At 37.4% G+C, this 17,644-nt stretch overlaps 1 pseudogene; it reads right to left on the bottom strand.

Annotated features, from left to right (window-relative positions):
- The window catches only part of LOC132540298 (targeting protein for Xklp2-like), an 89,648-nt pseudogene extending 72,987 nt beyond the window's left edge, over nt 1-16,661 (bottom strand).
- Nucleotides 16,662-17,644: the final 983 nt, after the last annotated feature.

The raw sequence follows: 17,644 nt of genomic DNA, 5'->3' as shown, positions 1-17,644 counted from the left end.
CATGGCTGCCAGTTCTTAGCAACATCGCCCCGCCAGATATTTGTCGGGATGCGGCATCATCTAAGTTCATTTCCCACGTCTACGCTCGACCGGACCTGCCAATATACGCGGATATCTTCGCCCACCCTGTCCAACGCTTGACGTCTCGTCATCCAATCTGGCCCCCTACGCCTACACTGAACTTCTCTGTTCCAGACTCTTGGAAACAGAGTTGGCAGTCAGCTGAAGTAAAGAACAAACACCTCATCACAGACCCCTGCAAGCATCAACCTAGCTTTGACCTAGCACGTTATGATTGGGCCCTCCTCAATCGCTATCGAACAAGCCATGGCCGGTGCACCGCTATGTTCTACCGCTGGGGAGCCAGAGACGACCCGAACTGCCCCTGCGGCTACAGACAGACTATGACCCACATAGTCAACGACTGCCACCTCTCCAGATTCAAAGGAGGTCTCGAAACTTTACATCAGGCTCAACCTGACGCTGTTGACTGGCTACGGAAGAAGGGCAAACGCTAGAAGAAGAAGAAGTAGTATATATGCATAATTCAGATATATATATATAATTATATATATTATATATAATATATTATATATATAATATTATATTATATAATATATATTATATATAATATATATTATATTATATAATATATATTATATATAATATAATATATTATATTATATTATATTATATTATATTATATTATATTATATTATATATAATATATTATATTATATTTTATTATAATTATATATAATTATATTATAATTATATATATAATTATATAATTATATATATAATATATATATAATTCAGATATATATAATTATGCATATATATGCATAATTCAGATTTAAGTAAGAAGTATATTTACAGTGATCAGAAGGTTTCTTCTTTTCTCTTTTCTCTTTTATTTGTTTACTTTGGGTAAAGACCGAAATTGAAATGAGAGGGGTAAACAGAGAGGAAGAGGGGGAGAGGGATAGAGAGAAACACATGTAGCACTATTTCACTGTTTGTCAAGTTTCCACTTTGTAGATTGGGACAAGTGGCTTGAACCTGGGACCAGGTACACTGTAATATATGTGCTCTACCAGGTGTGCTACTATCTGCTTCCCAAGTGAATAGTTTTTAAAATATGTTAGGGATTTGCACTTTTTTAAAAAAATTAGAAATGTATTCTTGTGGCGCAAAACGCAAGGAGCGGCGTGAGGGTCCCCGTTCAAGCCCCTGGCTCCCCACCTGCAGGGGAGTCGCTTCACAAGCAGTGAAGCAGGTCTGCAGGTGTCTATCTTTCTCTCTCCCTCTCTGTTTTCCCCTCCTCTCTCCGTTTCTCTCTGTCCTATCCAATAATGAGGATATCAGTAACTACAACAATAAAACAAGTGCAACAAAAGGGAAAAAATAAATAAACATAAAAAGAAATGTTATTCTTAAATTCTTGAAAAAGGCTATAATCTTTGTCTTTCTCAACATATATGTATACCTATGATATATATATATATATATATTCATATATATATATACATATATATATATTGCAATGTTTGGTTATATTAGGTTTAGAATTTTTAATATATAATTTCTCTAGATTAGGATGAATTTAATAAGATTACTTAAAAAGGAATTTTGCTTATACAAAAGTCATATTTATTTTTTTCATAAGTGTTTAACTTGAGTATTTCTGCACTGGAAAGTTCAATAATATTGCAAAATGTGCTTCAGTTTAGACCCACAGTGCATGCCAAGTAAACTTCTAGTAATAATACACATTATCAACCTCCAAGAATTATGAAAGAATCATCAGAATGTATCCTTATCCTTAGTTGACTTATTTAGCAAGATCAAGCTTCTCGAAGGAAGGTTTTAGGATTATTAGAGAGTAGCAGGGTACCAGCCAATGTGACGAGATTCTCTAATTAGCCATCAGTGACTGCAGCAGTAATAAATATTTAGTTGTGTCACTCCAAACACATAGAGATTTATATTTTTGAAGGGGCACCAATCATCTGTAACAGTGCTGAGAAACTGTCAATGTAACTGAGTGGCTCCTTCTGGTAATAAGAAATTATTCATAAATGTCTAATAAAAATTTGTCTTTCCACCATACTATACTTTATATTTGACAAAGGAGAGGGGAAAAAAAAAACATGATTCGGGAAGATACAGTAACAGAATTACTGAGAGGCTGATGAGATAAAATAAATACAGGAGTAAAACATGTACACAAACACATGCTCACATGTGCAGTAAGACTTCAACTACACAACTTCAGGCCTATGTAGGCTCCTGGCAGCACTGTAACATAAAATTTCAGTGATAACATTTTATGCTAGACTCTTCAGATCCTAGTTTCAAGTCAACCAAGCAAACAAATGTTCAGTAGTGATGATGATGATGATAGCAATAATAATAATAATAATAGGAAAAAAATAGTATTTGTGCTGGAATTGTCAGCGAAAAAATATCTGACCTAAGCAACTCATCTATGCAATAACCTACCTCCTTTCTATACACCTCTAGGGGAAAACAGCTAACATCTTAAAGTTGGATACATAGGTTTGATTTCCACAAATTTCAGTGTGCACAGTTGATATTGTTTTTAAGATTTGCTTATTTATAAGAGGTAAGAAAAGGAGTGAGAGGGGGGTCAGACGTTAGTGCAGTGGGTTAAGTGCACATGGCGCAAAGCGCAAGGAACGAAGGGCATAAGTTCGAGTCCCCAGTTTCCCACCTGCATGGGGGTTGCTTCACACGTGGTGAAGAAGGTCTGCAGATGTCTGTCTTTCTCTCCCTTTCTCTGTCTACCCCACCTCTCTCCATTTCTCTCTGTCCCATCTAACAACAAATACATCAGTAATAACAACACTAATAACCACAGCAACAATAAAACAATAAGGACAACAAAAGGGGGAATTATAGCCACCAGGAGCAGTGGATTCATGGTGCCAGAACTGAGCCCCAGCAATTACCCTGGAGGAAAAAGAAAGAAAGAAAGAAAAGAGAAGAGAAGAGAAGAGAAGAGAAGAGAAGAGAAAAGAAAAGAAAAGAAAAGAAAACAGAAAGAGTGAGAAAACCAGAGCATAACTCTAGCACATGTGGGGCCAGTGTTGGAACTTGAGACCTTGTGTTTGGGAGCTCAAGGCTTGATCCACTGCACTACCTCCTAGGCTGCATGCTGCACACAGTCCAAAAAGCAGAAAAGCCCAAATCACCATTCTTCAAACTCCACTGGAGCTATGGTTCAGGGTGCACATTTGGTTTGGCAGTTACATGTGGGAAAAAAGTGATACTGAGTTATTTTCCCATCAGCGTTTTTCTTTTCATAAATACAACTGTGGAAATATGAAGATTCTTTTTCACTGTCTTTCATTTTCTGCTATTCAGCTATGGATATTGGCAAACAAAACAAACAAAAAACAGTGGCAGCTTCCAGAACTAATATCTGCACCTCTAATTTAAGTCTCTGTGACTGTTCTCCAGTTTTTTTGGTTTTTTTCCTTGTGTTTTCTGAAGCAGTTGTAATGGTGATAGTGATGTTTTATTGATTTCGGTATAGCTCTCCCTAGTGGTAAAGTCAGTAGTTATATCGTAGCTCCTAATAAATCTAATAAATTTTGGGTGAGCTAATTTATTTTGCTCTGAGTATGGGAACTCAGTGAAGGCTCAGTTAATTTCTCCCCCAGTGATATTTTAGCATTTAATTCCCTGCTTAAGTTATCTCATTGTTTTTTTGTCTTGACTTTGATGTGACCTCTCCATAGATATATTAGGAAAAGGATTATTTCAAAACAGAAAACAGACAAAAATTATAACTATTAATTTAATACATATGTAGGTGCGATAATAATTATGCATGAGTGTACTGAGCACTCTTGATAAAGGAAACCACTGCTTGGGACAGTGAAGTGGCTCACTTGCATAGTGTACTACATGCAAAACCCAGCTTTGAGCCTGACCTCCACACACTGAAGAAAACTGGTGCTATGGTCTCATTCACTCTCTCTCATTCTATCCCTGTCTCCAGGGAAGAGGAGGAGAGGGGAGAGGAGTGGAAGGGATGGGAGGGGTGGGGAGGGAGTAGGGGGAGAGGAGAGGAGGATTAGAAATGTACTTAAAACCAATTAGTTTTTTTGGAGGTGATTTTATTCATTTAATTCTTGTATGCTTTCTAGAATGGCCAGGAGATTTAATGACGTGTGTGTGTGTGTGTGTGTGTGTGTGTGTGTGTGTGTGTGTGTGTGTATGTGTGTGTGATTCATTAATGATTGACAAGACTGTGGGATAAGAGAGGTACAACTCCCCCACCAGGGTTCCACATTCCATCCCCTCCATTGGACGCTTCCCTATTCTTTATCACTCTGGAAGTATGGACCAAAATTATTTATGGGGTACAGAAGGTGAGAGGTCTGGATTCTGTAATTGCTTCTCTGCTGGACATGGGCAGTGGCAAGTTGATCCATACCTCCAGCCTGTTTCTATCTTTTCCTACTGTGGTAGGGCTTTGGGAAGATGGAGTTCTAGGACTCACTGGTGAGGTCATCTGCCCAGGAAAGTCAGGTTGGCATCATGGTAGTATATGTAACTTGGTGGTTGAAAAGCATTAAGATACAAAACAGAAAAAAGTGTTTAGTAAGCAAGAACCTAAAGGTAAGAATATAGCAGATGAGATTTAGGGTCTTCATGTTGGAAGCTATGAAGTCTATTTTAGGTATATTCCAAGGGGCAATGACTTTATGAATTTTTGCCTGAACCGAAAAGCTAAATGCAGGTAGGCTAAAAGTATTGTCTGGGAAGATGGGAGATGGAAATAGGACTAGAAATCTGGATCAAGGCAGAGAGTAGTTACCAAATATGAGAAAAGTATATAAGTACCATTAACTATAAACCTCATAAATATGACTTAGGGCCCAGGTCTATCCATACACAGTGCAGGAGCCTGCCAGTCTGAACTTAAGTTCCATGATCATAGCTAGGAAGATTCTACGCTACACTCATTTCAGGATCAGTCTTCCTCCAGTGACAGAGTATGTTGACCCAGTCTCACTTTGGAGAATGAGGAAGTTTCTACCATTGTTGTTTTACATTGAGGGCAAGGTCCTGTAGAGGCCTACAAGAAAGTTCATGATGTTCTTCCTTATGGAGGTGACCAGTGATGGTGGAGAGAGGGATCTGTTAAAAGTTGAGGCCCATAATATCTGTGTGGGAATCCCAGAACTCCCTGACTAGGGCCCCAGATGATGGGGTGGCCTGATAGTGACCAAAAGGACCATCATTAAAAAGTGTCAGTCTCTTACTTTCATCCAGCTTTTGTAGTCCTTACTTTATCTGACAGGGCTAGGCTTAATAGGCAAAACCTAGAAACAGCTCAGGTGTCCAAAACAAATGAATGGCTGAGTAAGTTGTGGTGTATATATACAATGAAATACTACTCAGCTAATAATATTAATGAATCCACCTTCTTTGACCCATCTTGGATGGAGCTAGAAGGAATTATGTTAAGTGATATAAGCCAGAAGGAAGAGTACTGGATGATGCCACTCATTAACAGAAGTTGAAAAAGTAGAACAGAAAGGGAAACATAAAGTAGAATTCAACTGCATTTGGAGCATTTTACCAAAGTAAAAAACTCTGGGGGGAAGGTGAGGGTAGATTTTCAGCTCCACTGGAGGAGAGTAGGGGTAGGGACAGACCCTGATTGGTGGGAATGGTGTTAATATATAATCCTATCAACTCATAGTCTTATAAATCATTGTTTAACCAATATGAGAAGGAAATAGATTGAAACTCTCAAGCTTTTTTAATGCATAGACTTATGAGTATTCCTTCAATCTAAGCACATAAGTTTTCAAATAGTAAACTAAATTTCAACACTAGGCTTAAAGTGTTCATACATTTGAAATAGTAAAATAAATTTCAACACTGGGCTCAAAGTGTTCATACATTTTTCTTTTTTTGAAATATTAAGTCAGCTTATAATCATAGACCAGAAGCAAATGGTCTTGTCAGTATATAAAATATAGTTATCCGTAAACAGCATTAAATGACATAAATCATTGTAAGATTTCTAGAACTGCCGGGATAGCCTGAGGGTGCTTCTTCCTGAGCAAGTGCTCTCTGGGTTGGAGAGAACTCAACTGGAGCCAACCTAGGCTGCTGGGTGGGAGAGGGATCAGGAACTCTTGCCGGGCTAGTGTCACAGGAGAGAGACTCTAGGACTCTTGGAGCTGGAAGGCAATCCCAAATGTGTTTAATCAGAAGAGCAGCTGTATTTATATTTGCCAAGTAGGGTGGAAACAGGTTGTGATGTAGAGAGGATGGATTGAAAAGAGAGTGGTGGAAAACAGGGTGTGACTAGGAGAGGGGGCGGAGTGGAAAAACAGAGCGAACCAATGGGGATTAAGCCAATGTCCTGCAGGCAGGGCTGTTCTTAGGTAACAGTGGTTATGTAAAAAGACTGCAACATTAAGCCAGGGGAAGCTGGCGTACTGCCCAACATGGAACCTCTGGGGCTTTTTCTTTCATATTTCTTTTGATCCATACCATTTGATGCTATATTTGCTGATTTCAACCAAATCAGTGCAACCAGGGCCACCTCAACATGTTTCACTTCAGGCTGTTTCCAGGGACTCCAGCCTAGGATGTCAACCCTCCAGCTCCAATGACCAGGGTGAGAACTTTCCTAGTTCATAGGACTTCTAAGTTCCATTTTGGGTGGCATATCTCCTTGAAGAGTTATGAGATAGGGCACATGTATACATAACTTAGTGGAAAATGTATGCTTTAAAGTAACAATGTACAATAGTCTACAGGAATTCAATAAGTGTATCAAGCGAGTAGAAAGAACTAAAAGAGACACCATAAAGTTCTTAATCAGGCATTTTCTGCCTATACCTAGATGTCCCCCTCACCTACTTCCTATTTCACTTCCCTCAGTCACTTATCAACCAATTCTTATAGTGCCTTTGTATATTCTTTGTTGTTTTTGCCATAGTCCAAAGGTAGGGTTTAGGACTCTTTCACCAATTAGGCTACTCTAAAACTTTAGATGTCATATTTTATTACTGAAAAAAAAATGTCCACTAAATTATGTTGTGAAGTGTATAGGTTTGGTGAATTTCAAAGACAAGGAATAACTAGAACAGGCATGGGAGGTATGAAGAAATCACTGACCGGGAGTCGGGTGGTGGCGCAGCGGGTTAAGTGCACGTGGTGCAAATCGCAAGGACCTGCTTAAGGATCCCAGTCCGAGCCCCCGGCTCCCCACCTGCAGGGGAATCGCTTCACAAGCGGTGAAGCAGGTCTGCAGGTGTCTGTCTTTCTCTCCCCCTCTCTGTCTTCCCCTCCTCTCTCCATTTCTTCCTATCCTATCCAACAACAACGACATTAATAACCTCAACAATGTTAAACAACAAGGGCAACAAAAGGGAAAATAAATAAATAAATAAATAATAAAAGAAATCACTGACCTTAAAATGATTTGTTAAAAAAATTCTGATGGTTTTGGTCATCTGAATTATGACTTAGAGAAAAAAATTGTAGCACTATTATTTAAAAATTATTATAGAATATTTCCTTCCTTCCTTCCTTCCTTCCTTCCTTCCTTCCTTCCTTCCAGGTTATTAATGGGGCTTGGTTTCAGCACTACAAATCCATTGCTCCTAGTGACCATTTTTCCCCTTTATCTCTTTTTTTTTTTAAATTTTTTTTCAATTTTATTGGATAGGACAGAGAAATTGAAAGGGTAGGGGGAAATAGGGAGGAAGAAAGACAAATAATTAACTGAAGACCTGCTGCAACCATGTGTGAAGCATTCCATGCAGGTAGGGAATGGGGGCTGGAATCCAAATCCTTGCCCAGGTCCTTGCACATAGTAATACGTGTGCTTAACCAGGTGTGCTACCTCCTCACCCCTAGAATATACATTTTCTACCTCACTCTTGAATACATTTATGACTCCCCTTTGCTCTGCTCACTCTCCCTTTTAATTGATACTATCAATATATTTGTACTCTATACAATGTTAAATCATCTTTGAAAGGAGTTATAGTTAAATGAGCAAATGAATACCTGATACAGTTAGGCTAAAGTTATAATTTATTGAGGTAACTAATCTGACAGATTTGGACTCCTTAATGAAAATATCAAACTTGATTATTTTCCTGATGGATAAGACATTGTTTTGAAATTTTATATTTTATTTATTTATTATTTTTAACCAGAGCACTGCTCAGCACTGGCTTATGTTGGTGTGGGGGATTGAATCTGGGACTTCAGAGTCTCAGCCATGAGAGTGTCTTTGCTTGACCATTATGCTATCTACCCTTGCCCTACAACACATTTTTGATATACTGAAAACAATACTTTTATTTTACTACAGTAATTATTTAAGCCTTAAAGTTTTACTAAAGCAAATAATAAAATTATTTGTTCACTATCTTTTTAATATTTGTCAAAAATTCCACAATTATGGGGCCTGGTGGTGGCTCACCTGGTTGAGCGCACATCTTACAATGCACAAGGACCTGGGTTCAAGCCCCCAGTCCCCACCTGCAGGAGGAAAGCTCCACAAGTGGTGAAGCAGTGCTGCAGGTGTCTCTCTGTCTCTCACCCTCTCTATTCCTCCCTTCCCTCTCAATTTCTGACTGTCTCTATCCAATCAATAAATAAAGATAATAATTTTTTTTAATTCCACAATTGAAATTATATATAAAAGCCTTAATTTTATCTTTATAACCTTATTTCCTGAAATAACCCTGTTTGCTTAATATAATTTGATCAATTCAATAAACGTTTACTGAAATTCACAGTGGTCAGAGACTAGGATTTGAGAATGTAGAAATGATAAAATTTGATCCAGGACTTTAAATTTAGTAGTATAAGACAAAGGACAAAATTAATTGTAATAAAACCTAATAAAGAGAGGAAACAGACAGGACCTGTATAATCATTCATGAGATTGCTAACTGTTGTCTGTTATGTGTTCCTGTCAACTCTCAAGAAATAATAATTTCATTTATACACACACATACACACACACACACTTTAGATTTCTAGGATTAATATTTTGTTGTTGTTCTTGTTTATTTTACTAAGACAGAATGAGTATAAACAATAGACCATGCCAGTATTACAAAGGCATCCATGATAATTAATTTGGATAGATTCCCTTTGTTATGTGCATATCATGCCAAAAATAGCTAGGAATATATAAAATCAATTTCTTAATATCTGTATGTAAATGAAAAAACAAGACTTTAATTGGAAACCATTGTTATACAAAGCAGATATTGCTGGCAAGGAGCACAGTTCTGGAGAATTACTTCTTAGAACTAGCCTGAAAAAAAAAAGTGCTAAGCTGCTTTTGAATTAATAGGAGTTAAAGGATGGAGTTTGAGAACATCATCTGCGTACGGCATCATGAGATAAATTACTGAGAACCTTGGATGGAAGAGGAGGAAAAGTCAACCTGTAAATGTATTTTGTTTTCTATTTCTGATACATGTATAGGTTGACTTTTCTGTGCTACTCCTAGCTACTCTGGTGGCACAGCAGCTTTCAAAGCAAGTCAGCTTGCTCATTATTTCAAGCCTGCTTTCAAAGAAATCAACCTAGAGATGAGTCTGTAACAGGAAGGCCGAATCTACACAAATTGAATATTTTTATGTTTTGGGGGCTAGGTGGTGGTGCACTCGGTTAAGCACACATAGTACTAAGGATAAGGGTTTGAGCCCCTGACTTCACAAGTGGTAAAGCAGGTCTGCAGGTCTTTCTCTCTCCCCTCATCTCTCAATTTCTTTCTGTCCTACCATATAAAAATAAAAAAAATGGCCACTATGAGCAGTGGATTTGTGGTGCTGGCACTGAGTCCCAGTGCTTACCCTGGAAGCAAAAGAAAAAAAAATTTACATTTTGTACATTTCTCATGTTGAATATATCAACAATAAAAATCAATAAACTAAAAGAAATTTTGTACTCAGTTTTCACCTATTACATCTGACTCAATAGAGTATGTGCAAGGATCCACTATATGCACGTCTTCTTCCCAAGGCCTTAATGTAGACCTATGTCTGATAGCTGAATAATTTAAACAGAAATTAATGCAAGAAGAATTCTGAAATATCTGACAGTATTTAAACCAAAATAAATCCCAAAACTTTCCAATGTTTCGTGTCACTAGAAAAAAGGAGCATATGCTGTCTTCCCTCATGTGAGGATTAAAAGAGTATCTATTAACATTAAAATAACCAAATTTAGTATTAACCAAGGTCACTATATAAAATCATATTTCTTAATGCTGACAAAAAATTAAAACCTGAAATTTAGCAAAATATAATTTGAAATATCAAAAGCATGAAATGCTTAATGGCATGTTTTAAAAAGCCTTAATGGAACCTATATTTTGAAAGCTATAACATATTACTGAGAGAAATAGAATCAGATTGAAATAGAGATATGCTACAGTCATGACTTAGGAAGCACAATATCAAGTCATTCTTAAAGGGATTAAACACAAGAAAATGGAAATATATTCTTTTCTTATGAATTAGTTTAATATGGAGAAAAACAACCTCCTAGCCAAAGCATTATGTACAGTCAATGCAATGCCTACACACACTTCAATGCCCTCATTGTCTAAGGAAATAAAGTATGGGGGACAGGGGGTGGCAGACCTGGATAAGTGCTCACATTACAATGCACAAGAGCCCAGGTTGAAGCCCCCAGGCCCACCTATGGAGGGAAAGCTTTACAAGTGTCAAAGCAGGGCTGCAGGTGTCTCTCTTCCTCTCTATCTCCCCTACTCCTCGCAATTTCTTTCTGTTTCTATCCAATAATAAATAAAATATTTTTTAAAAAGAAATAAAAGGCAGGGGGTATGGATCAACTTGAAAATGCCTATGTCCAGCAGAGAATCAGCTACAGAAGCTAAACCTTCCACCTTCTGCATCCCAAAAAGATTTTGACCCATATTCCCAGAGGGGTAAATGTTAACTGATAATTTAGACACCTATTACATTAATAAAAGTAGATTAATGAACAAATTTTTAAAAATCATATGAAGCCACTCAAAAGTATCAGTACAAACCTATTTGTCTTTCATATTCTTATAATTTGTGAACCTCAATGATCAACACTTCATCACCCACCTATAATTTTTATAGTAACTAAGCTATGCAAACATTTTGCCTGGACACTTTCAGTTTCCTTGAAAACACACTAAACATGAAATATAAAAAATTATTAAAAATTAATTTTTATAATACAACAATGCTATTAAAGATACACACATGTGGGAGAGAGTGGTGGCACACCTGGATGATCAAGTGCACACATTACAGTACAAAGACCCAGGTTCAAGACTCCATTCCCCACCTGCAGAGGGAAAGCTTTACAAGTGGCAAAGCAGGTGTGCAGGTGTGTTTCTCTCTCTCTCCCTCTCTCTCTCTCTCTTTCTCTCCCCCAAACTTCTGTCTCTATCCAATAAGTAAAGATAGAAAAAAAATTAAAAAGATACACACATGTTGCTAAGATAAAAAAAAAGGAATGAAACATGCATTGTTGAAATTTGTTTGGAATCACAAAAGACCTGAAATTGCCAAAGCAAATCCCAACAAAAAGAAGAATCATTATTTCACAGCTTCAAACTCTACTAAAAACAATCTAATCAAAACGTTGTATTACTAGATTAAAAGTAGACGCACAGATGAATGGAGTACTATAGAGCCTAGAAACAAAACTTCCCATGCATGGACTGTTAATTTATAATAAAGCAACTAAGACCACAGATAGAAAAAGTCTCCATAACAAATAGTGCTGAGAAAACTGGACAGTCATATGGAAAAGAATGGGACTGATTTACCACCATATAGAAAAGTTAACTCAAAATGGATCAAAGGTGAGGGAGTACAACCAGAAACCATAATATACATTTGAGACAAAATAGGAAAAATTACTCCATGGTATTGATTTAAAAGACACATCTTCAACAGCAAGGGAAAGAAAAATCAAAATGAAAAACATGATTATGTCAAATTAAAAAACTTATATGCAGTGAAGGAAATTATCAAAACAAAAAGATATCCTACCAAATGGGAGAAAGTAGACACACAACATATATCTCGTATAGGACCAATAGCCAAAGTATATGAAGAATTTACATCAACAATCACTTAATAAAGAACTCCATTGAAAAATGGGAAAAAATACTGAACAGACAATCCAAAGAAAACTTAAAGGTGGCCAACAGGAACATGAAAATATTCACCATCCACTATTGTTAGGGCAATGTACATCAAGACAGCACAGATACTATTTCACATTTTTGAGAACGGTCGATATTTAAAAGGCTAAAAACAACAAATGCTGGCAAGGCTACAGCAATAAGATAAAATGAAATATAAGATAAAATACCTCATATACATTGGTGGGAATGTAAACAGTTCCAATCCTTATAAAAATAGTATGGAGATTTCTTAAAATATTAAAAATAAGGCCAGGTGGTGGCACACCTGATTAAGCACTCACATTACAGTGTGCAAGGACCCAGGCTCAAGCCTCTGGTCCCCACGTGCAGAAAGAAAGCCTCACGAGTGGTGAAGCAGGGCTGTAGGTGTCTCTCTGTCTCTCTACCTCCCCATTCACTCTCAATTTCTGTCTCTATCCAATAATAAATACAAATCAAAAAATTAAAAATAGATCTACTGTTGGATTCAATAGTTCCTCTGATTCGAGAAAGAGAAAAGCCTTAATCTGAAAAGGTATGTGCATATGTGCATTCACTGCAGCAGTAGCTACAATGGCCAGGGTCTGGGAACAACCCAAGTACAGACTGAAGATGAATGGATAACAAAGTAGATGGTCTATTTACCATAGAATACTATTTTCTTTTAAGAAAAATTGAAATCTTACCTTTTCACAACTTGACTGGCTCTGGAAGGAATCAAGGTAAGCAAACCAAGTCTGAAAGAAAAGGAAAAATACTTGATTTTCTCACTCATATGGGGCATTTAAGAAATAAAGCAAAGGAAAGGACAGAGAAGAAGAGAGAAAGAGAGAGAGAGAGAGAGAGGAGAGAGAAGAAGAGAGAGAGAGAGAGACAGTGGAGAGAGGGAGAGAGAACAAAGAATGAAAGTAACTGTAAATAAACTCTTGGACCTGCCAAGACCTGGGTTTCTAAGGGAGGAAAAATCAACTTGGGGGCAGGAAGAGATGGCACTTTTATGGCAGGTGAGGTATGCAAACGTATTTTGAGGAGTTGTGAAAATGTACCCAAGATAACAAACTTGTAAGACAACATTTATTCAATAAAAATATTGTTAAATGGGTCTGGGTGTTAGTTCAGTGGGTTAAGTGCACATGGCGCAAAGTGCTAAGGCCAGCGTAAGAATACCAGTTCAAGCCACCAGCTCCCCACCTGCAGGGGTTGCTTCACAAGCAGTAAAACAGGTCTGCATGTGTCTATCTTTCCCTATCCCCCTCTGTCTTTCCCTCCTCTTTCAATTTCTTTCTGTCCTATCCAACAACAATAGCTATGACAACAATAATAACTACAACAAGGGCAACAAAATGGCTTCCAGGATCAGTGAATTCATAGGGCAGGCACTGAGCCCCAGTGATAACCCTTGAGGCAAAAAATATATATATTAAATACCATTACAGTCTATTTGCATAGTTAAAGCAAAAATCAAACAGAAATTTACAAATCTTCATATAGCTATTTTTATTAGATTGAGATAGAAATCAAGAGAAAGGGGAAGATAAAGAAGGAGAAAGATAGGACATGTGTAACACTGCTTCACTGCATTGGAAGTATATATCTGATACATGACATGCTTTTGTGATGGTGGTGTTGTTTATGAGACATTTTAGAATTTCTTGCAAGCAGGCTTGGTGATAATTGATTCCTTTAACTTTTGCTTTGTCTGGGAAGCTTTTTTAAATTATTCTATCTCATCTGAAGTACAGTCTGGCATGATACAATAGCTGTGATTGAAAGCCCTTCTAATTGGGTGCTCTATATATCCTTCCATTCTCTTCTGGCTTATAGAGATCACTAATAATCTTATGGATTTTCCTCTGTATGTGAATTTTTTTTTTTAATTTTTCTCTTGCAGCCTTTAGAGTCCTTTCTTTATCCTTATTTCTTTTCATTCTAGATATTATGTGTCTCAGTGTCTTTAGGTCTGGGTCAAGTCTGTTTGGAACACTCGGGGATTCTTGAATCTTTATGTCCTTTCTGTTGTTTATAGTGGAGAAGTTTTCTTCTATTATCTCTTGGAGTATGCTTTCTTCCCCTTCTTCTCTTTCAGAAGCAAGCCAATAATGCATATATTATTTCATTTGAGGCTATTTCATATGTCCCTGTTGTTTTCAGTGTCTCTTTATCTACTTTTTAATTCTTTTACTTCTTTCTTAGTTTTCTCAAATTCATCTTCAATCTTGATAATTCTGTTTTCTGCTGCAGTCATTCCACTCTCACTTCCCTCAGCTGTTTTATTTAATTCGACTATTTTTTTTTACCTTGATCAGCTAATTGAACTCTTAACTCAGCTATTTCAGCTTTTAGTTCTCTGATTACCTGTAGACAGTCCATATTTTCTTTCAGAATATCGTTTGTTGTTGTTCTACTTCTGATAATATTTCCCTCAAAAGCTTCCTTCACTCCAGTGGATTATTGCACCAATTAGTGTGTGAATGCTTTCCTCAGTCTTTTTTCTTTTTACAATTTTTCAAAAATATTTATTTATTCCCTTTTGTTGCCCTTGTTGTTTTATTGTTGTAGTTATTGATGTTGTCATTGTTGTATAGGACAGAGAGAAATGGAGAAAGGAGGGGAAGACAGAGAGGGGGAGAGAAAGACAGACACCTGCAGACCTGCTTCACTGCCTGTGAAGCAACTCGACTGCAGGGGAGCCAGGGGCTGGAACCAAGATCCTTAGCCGGTCCTTGTGCTTTGTGCCATGTGCGCTTAACCCGCTGCGCTACCGCCTGACTCCCTATTTTCCCCATTCTTATTTGTCTCTGGCTTGTTGGAAATTTTTTTTCTGGGCTTCTCTCCTGGGTCATTTTTATAGGGTTTTTTTTTTGTTGTTGTTGTTTGTTTTTGTTTTTTGGTTTGACCATTGTTTTTGGTGTCTTTCGAAATTTGTGTGCTGATATTGCTATTCAGGTATGGTGTGAGGTAGCCTCTGACCTGTTGGTTCCTACACCCATGAAGTGTGTCATCTTTGATGAGTCACAGGAATGGAGTAGGTGGGGTTGTTTATCTAATGGTTACACCACTGCCTTTGGATGATGAGAGGTTGAACTTCTTGTGTTAAAATTGAAGAAAGAAATATGATTGGAACAGCAAGATTATGCCCATTTATGCTAAGCATAGCTTCTTAAGTTTTGGGGGGTCCTTCTCTCACACCTCCTCAATCTCCTGATTCACTTGTGGCTAATACTTAAGAGGTCACAGTTGTAAAATTCAACAGTTTCCTGTTTTATTGTTGAAAAGTTGGCTGGGAGTTATTTTTCCAGGCCCCAAAGCCACTCCCCTGCTTATCTACGTTATGGCTAGCATTAGATTGGTAGCCAGGAATCACAGAGAGATGGGATCTGATGATGGATCAGAATGTTATTCTTGATCTTCTCCCACCACTGGTAATGTGCTCAGCTGCTCCATTCCTAGTCTGGAGTCAACTGTCACCAAGTAAGTAAGCCTGCTTGAGTTCCAAGGATCTCTTCTTCATCCCTTTTCCATTCACTGGCTATATATGTCTGTATTGACCTGTGGCTTAGTAAGTTTCTGAAGAAATCTTGGTTGCATTTTGTTGAGTTTTCAGGTAATTTTTCATTTCAATGTCAATGGTTTGTGTAGTGATTAAAAGACAGAGACTATGCAGGAACAAACAGCCAATTACATGTTGTCTGTAGGAAATCCATTTTAAATGTAAAGAAATAAACACACATACACACTCACTCAGTGAAGTGAAATATACCATGCTGACATCAATAACAGAAAACAGAATAAGCTCATTAAAATCAGGCAGCAGTGGGTTGAGGAGTTAACATAATGGTTATGCAAAGATACTTTCAAAGTCCTGGGTTCAACCCCCCTGGCACAAACATTAGATAGAGCTGAGAAGTTCTCTGGTAAAAATAAAATAAAATAAAATAAAAATAAAATAAAATCAGACAGAGATGACTTCAAAGCATGTAAAATCAGCACAGACCACATATTCAAAAAGTAGTCAATTCTTCATGTGTATATGTCTAACAAAAGAATGTCAAAATATATGAAGTAAAAACTGGAGATAACTTCAAGAAGAACAGATGAAGTCACTATCACAGTTAGAGACCTAAGCACCTCTCTCTCCAAAACTGGACATATCAAAGTAGGCAGAAAATCAGGAAAGATATATTTAAACTCAATAACACCATTAGTCACCTGGAAAAAACAGTTGACACCTATAGATTATTTCATCCCCAAACAGCAGAATACACTTTTTTTTTTGCTCAAGCTCACATGAATCATTCATCAAGATATCGAGGACTATGTGAAAGGTTGGTAGAGCTTAGGGGAGCTCTCCCATTATTGGATGGAGGTCTGGAAAGACAACCCACCTGTTGGCTTCTCCCGTATAGGGATGAGCTAAGACGGAAAAGTCTTCCATGACTCAGTTTCCCCTTGTTAGTATCTCAAGCCACAGAAAGCCTGCAAGCCTCTCACACTTAGTTACCCCTGCTAGCAGGCCAAATGGCTGCCTGCTTGAGGGTTCACTCAAAGTTCACACATTCACTATAAGTTCACCTATTGATCATATAGGAGAACACACTATCATACACACCTGCCAGTGACTTGACACATCTATTTCCTTGCTTTCTTTGATATCTATGATTTACATCAAGCTTTGTCTCTCTCTGTTTCATACACTCTATTGGTTTAGCCACTATGTTTTTCTTTTTTTTTTTTCTTTTTTTCTTTTTTAGTTAAGAAAGGATTAATTAACAAAACCATAGGGTAGGAGGGGTACAACCCCACACAATTCCCACCGCCCAATCTCCATATCCCACCCCTTCCCCCGATAGCTTTCCCATTCTCTATCCCTCTGGGAGCATGGACCCAGGGTCATTGTGGGTTGCCGAGAAACACATGAAAAAATGCCACTATGTTTTTCTTAATACCTATGGAAATTAACATACCCGCATGATGGAGACTAATTGTTCTGACCTTTTGGTATCACATAAGAAATCTGTAATCTCTGACATACATGAAAAATGTCCTTTGTTCGGTCTGCTATAAAGCCTTGTGTTTCACCCTAAGTAAACAGAGGTCCATACTAGGATCCCTACTGGTGCTTCCTTACTTTTGCTAGAACCAGTATCGGGAGGGCCAGTAGCTTACCTCCTGGTTGGAGCCACTCCATGTGAGCGCCGGCAAAAATAGACTACTTTCTGGGACAGAAAAAAAAATTATCTAGTATAAAATAATAATAATCATATAATGTTTGATCTCTAAGATTACAATAACCTAATAAAATTAAACTAGAAATCAATAAAACAAAATAACAGAAATATGCCCATATAAAGAATAAAGAATCAACTTTTAAATGCATGTGTATCAAAGAAGAAATGTTGATAAATTAAAATTTCAATA

The sequence above is a fragment of the Erinaceus europaeus genome, chromosome 9 (genome assembly GCF_950295315.1).
Source record: "Erinaceus europaeus chromosome 9, mEriEur2.1, whole genome shotgun sequence".
Classification (NCBI taxonomy): domain Eukaryota; kingdom Metazoa; phylum Chordata; class Mammalia; order Eulipotyphla; family Erinaceidae; genus Erinaceus; species Erinaceus europaeus.
The sequence above is the reverse complement of the archived record's forward strand: the minus strand, read 5'-3'. Positions and strand labels throughout refer to the sequence as shown.